The sequence below is a fragment of the Dromiciops gliroides genome, chromosome 3 (assembly GCF_019393635.1).
Source record: "Dromiciops gliroides isolate mDroGli1 chromosome 3, mDroGli1.pri, whole genome shotgun sequence".
Lineage (NCBI taxonomy): Eukaryota > Metazoa > Chordata > Mammalia > Microbiotheria > Microbiotheriidae > Dromiciops > Dromiciops gliroides.
The window spans coordinates 426,523,259-426,528,734 of NC_057863.1; positions in this window are offsets into that span (position 1 = coordinate 426,523,259).

Genomic DNA, 5,476 nt, shown 5'->3' on the forward strand with positions numbered 1-5,476 from the left:
GGGTCTAGTAATCTATCTTACCTGCAATAAAGTAGGAGGGGAACAGAATGGAGAGATGGTGATAATAAGAAAGGCAGATTTGGATAGGGGACAGTCAGAAGGAAAATGTTTTTGATGAGAGGCAAGGTCAAAGGAGATAGAAAATAGAGTAAATGTCATGGATAGGGAATAAAACGGAGGGTAATATAGTTAGCAATTGTAACTGTGAAAAAATTTTGAAGCCAGTTTGTCTAACAAAGACCTCATTTCTCAAACACATAGAGAACTGAATGAAATGTATTAGGATGAGAGCCATTACCCAATTTATAAATTATCAAAAAATATGAAGTTTTCAAATGAAATAATCAAAGCTGTCTATAGCCACATTAAAAAAAAGTTCTCTGATATACTATTGATTAGAAAGATGCAAATCAGGACAAATCTGGGGCACTAGCTCATACCTAATGGATTGGATAATAGGACAGCATAGGAAAACAACAAATGCCATAGGTGATATGGGGAAAATGAGATATTAATGCACTGTTGGTGGAGTTGTAAACTCATTCAAACATTCTCTAGAGCAATTTGGATCTATGTCCAAAGGGCTATAAAACCATGCATACTCTTTGACCTAGTAATATCATTACTAGTTCAGTATCCTAAAAGAGATAATAAACAAAAAGTTAAAGGACCTATACATAAAAAAAAATATTTATATCATCCTTTTTCTGGTTCAAAGAATTCAAAATGGAGGAAATCCCCATCAATGGGCGAATGGCTGGGGTGAGATTATGATGGAATACTACTGTGCTATAAGAAATGTTGGGGAGGACGCTCTCAGAAAAACCTGGAAAGAATTACATGAGCTGATGAAAAGTGAAATGTACTGTTTACAAAGTAACATTAGTATTGTAAGATGATCAGCTGTAAATGACTTAGTTATTCTCAGCAATACAATGATGCAAGACAACTCTGAAGGACTTATAAAAAATGTAATCCATCGCCAGAGAAAGAACCGATGATGTCTGATGGAAGAATAAATTTTTTAGTTCCTTTTTCTTAAGTTTTTTTTCTTTCATAACTTGACTAGTATGGAAATGCCTTGCATGACTAAACATGTAAAATATATTGAATTACTTAAGTTCTTAAGGGTGGTGGGGACAGAGGGAGAAAGAGAATTTGGAGCACAAAGTTTTAAAAATTGATGTGAAAAATTGCTTTTGCATGTAATTGGGGAAAAATAAAATAAAATTCTTAAAAAATTGAAATAGATTAAATGTAAAAAGAGGTATGAAAATAATCATTTAACATTAGAATTGGGTTAATAGAAGCAAGTAACTTCATGAGACATCAAGAAAAATATAAAGCCAAATAAAACAAATAAAAAATGAAGAAAATGTGAAATAGCTCATAGAAAAAGAAAGAAAGAAAGAAGGTAAGAAAGGAAGGAAGGAAGGAAACCTAACTAGAAAAAAAGAGAATGATGAGAGACAATTTTAAAATTATGTGTCAACCAGAAATTCCTTTCTATTTTTTAAAGAACCTAGACCTCAAATGTCAAGAAATTATAAAAGAAAACTGACTCAACATGTTAGATTGAGAAGGTAAAATAGAAATTATAGGAGTTCACTGATCTCCTACTGAAAGACATCCCAAAATAATATATATATATATATAATAAGTAAATTCTAGAGCCCCCAGGTCAAGGACAAATTCAATATCATTGTGCCACAGTGAGAAGCACATTAGATTTAGTGTTTTCCACATTAAGGGCATGAAGATCTTGGAATATGATATTTTGAAGACAAAGCAGCTTAAATTATAACCAAGAATAATTTATCCTGACAAGTTGTGTATAATCCTTCAATGGGAAATGGATTTTAAATTAAACAGAAGACACTAAAGAATTCCCAATGAAAAAAACAGAACTGAATAGAAAATTTGACATTTAGACACGAAAAAAAAAAAAGGTTAACATGAAAAAGAAATCATAAAGAACTCAATAAGGTAAAACTGTTTACATTCCTATATGGGAAAGTGATTTGTGTAAGCCCTATGAATTTTACCGTAGTTAGGGGAGTTGAAATGAGTTTATAGTGAGACCATGGGTATGGGACAATTATGTTTTAATGATCTCCAAAAATAAGCAGCAGGTGAGAAAGAGGGATGCACTGGGATAAGAGAGAAGGGAGGGATGAAATGGGGAAATTTTTGTCATATAAAAGATGTACACAAGGAAGAGTGTTTACAGTAGAGTGGAAAATTAGGGAACATGGGCAATTATTGAACCTCACTCTCATTGGAATTGCTTTAAAGAGAGAAGAATGTATGTGTGTATCTGTGTGTGCATACAAGTGTTTGTCGTATACACTCAAATGTGTATAGAAATCAATTTTACCCAAAATGGAAATAGAAAGGAAAGGAGATAAAAGAAAAAGTAGAGGAATTATGAAAGAGGGTGGATTGAAGGAGTCAGAGGATAGAAGCAAAATAGACTTTTGAGGACTGAGAATAAAAAGAGAGAGATAAAAATAAACAGAAAAAAATGGAATGAAGAGAAATATACAGTAATTCTACCTGTGAATGTGAATGCGATGTGATCACCTATAAAATGGAAGCAGATAGCAAAGTGGATTAGAAAACAGACCCTGACAAAATGCTGTTTATTAGAGATACACTTGAAACAAAAATATACATACAGAGTTAAAATCACAAGATGGAGCAGAATTCAATAAGCTTCAGTTGAAATAAAACAGGCAGGGGTAATAATCATGATCTGAGAGAGAACAATAGCAAATATAGATCCAATTAAAAGAGATAATGAGGGAAACTATCTTTTACTAAAAAGTACCATAGATGATGATGTAATATCAAAAATGTTTAAATGTTTACAAGTTTCTCTGATAAAGGCCTTATTTCTCAAATATATAAAAAATTGAGTAAAATTTAAAATAAAAAAAGAATCTATGGTGAAGGATATGAACAGGCACTTTTCAGATGAAGAAATCAAAGTTATATGTAGTTATTTTTAATAAAAGAATTTTATTATTTTGCAGTTACATGTAAGGATAATTTTCAATATATATTTTCATAGGATTTTTAGTTCCAAAGTTTTTCCCACCCCATTTAACCTCCATTCTCCCCAAGACAGAAAGAAATCTGATATACATTATACATATATAATCAACTTAAACATTTCAGCATTAGTCATATAGTGAAAGAAAAATCAGAGCACAAGGGAAAAACCTCAAAAAAGAAGGAAAAAAAAGTAGAAACAGTATGGTTCAATTTGCATTTATAATCCACAGTTCTTTTTTTATGAGTGTTGAGAAAATTTTCTATCATGAGTTCTTTGAAATTGTTTTGAATCATTGCACTGCTGAGAAGGGCCAATTCTATCATTACTGTTCATCACACAATGTTGCTGTTACTGTGTACAGTGCTCTCCTGGTTCTGCTCCTCTCAGTCAGCATTAGTTCATGTAACTCTTTCCAGGTTTCTCTGAACTCCTTCTGCTCATAGTTTCTTACAGTACAATAGTATTCCATTACATTCATATATCCCAACTTGTTTAGCCTTTCCCCAATTAATGGGCATTCCCTCAGTGTCCAATTCTTTGCCACCACAAACAGATCTGCTATAAATATTTTTGTACATGTGGTTCCTTTTCTCTCTTCCATGGTCTCTTTGGGATACAGACCTAGCAGTGGTAACACTGGATTAAAGAGTATGAACAGCCCCATAGCCCTTTGGTGATAGTTCCAAATTGCTCTCCAGAATGAATGGATCAGTTCACAGTTCCACCAACAATGCATTAGTGTTCCAATTTTTCCACAGCTTCTTCAACATTTATTATTTTCCTTTTTTGTCATATTAGCCAATTTTATATATGTGAGGTGGTACCTTAGAGTTGTTTTCATTTGAATTTATCTAATCAACAGTTATTTAGAGCATTTTTTCACATGGCAATTGTGGTAAAAATTATTTGTGATAAAATTATTATTGCAGTTTTTAGCTGACTCATTTGGGAGGGACCACAACTGGCCCACCCTGAAGTTCCATATACTACTGAGGTCAGAAAGAGAGCTCTCCACAGGGAGTTTTTGAAGGACCTCCCCTTTTGAAGGAAGAAGATTGAATGCTCCATGAGGGGAGGCAGAGTTTCTTCCTGAGTGCTCTCTCTCTCTCTCTGGCGACTGTTGCTCCGGTGGCGCGAGCAACTGTAAACTGTCCAGGTTTTGGTGAGTTAATTATGGAAAACCCTAAATTCCTCTGAATTAGCTTATTTGGAAATGATCTGGGGATTGCATAGGCTAAGTTTAGTGTTAAGAGTATTTTATCTGTATTTCTTTTTTTTTCCCTATTTCCTTATCTTTGATTTTATTAGTTTCACCTTTGTTGTTTAATTAATTCCAAAGTAATAAAACCTGATCCTTCTGTGAATTAAAGGTGTAAGTCTCCTTTCTTATCAGCCTTGGAGAAATATCTAAAAAGGGCAGTTCAGGGGGGAGGGTGCACCTAAAAGGTTCCTCATATTTCTGGGACCCCAATATTTAGGCGAGTCAACCAATTAATGCTCCATATATCAAATTTTGGCCTTCACACAATAAATAGCTTTGATTTCTTCATCAGTAAACTGCCTGTTCATAACCTTTGACTACTTCTAAATTGGGGAATGACTTGGATTCTTATAAATTTGATTTAGTTCTTGATATATTTTAGAAATAAGGCCTTTGTGAGAAATACTGCCTATATAAGTTGTTTTCCAGGTTTCTGCCTCCCTTCTAATTTTGGATGCACTGCTTCTATTTGTACAAAACCTTTAGAATTTAATGTAATAAAAATAATCCGTTTTGCATTTCATAATATTCTCTATCTCTTGTATGGTCATAAACTGGTCCCCGTTCCAAATATCTGAGAGGTAAACCATTCCTTGCTCTCCTAATTTACCTATGGGTATTCCCCTTTATGTCTAAATCTTGTACCCATTTTTACCTTATTTTGGTATACAGTGTAAGAAGTTGGTCTATGCCTAGGTTCTGGCATACTGTCTTCCAGTTTTCCCAGCAGTTTTTGTCAACTATTGAGTTCCTATCCCAGAAACTGGAGTCTTTGGGTTTATCAAACAGTAGATTACTATAGTCATTAACTACTGTGTCTCCTGTGCCTAACCTATTCCATTTATCCTCCACTCTATTTCTTAGCCAGTACCAAGTAGTTTAGATGACTGCTGCTTTATAGCATAGCTTCAAATTTGATATGGCTAGCCCACCTTCCTGTTCATTTTTTCATTAGTTCCCTTGATATTCTTTTTTTTTTTTTTTTTTGCAGGGCAATGAGCATTAAGTGACTTGCCCAGGGTCACACAGCTAGTTAAGTGTCAAGTGTCGGAGTCTGGATTTGAACTCAGGTTCTCCTGAATCCAAGGCCAGTGCTTTATCCACTGTGCCACCTAGCTGCACCCCTTGATATTCTTGATCTTTTGTTCTTCCAGATG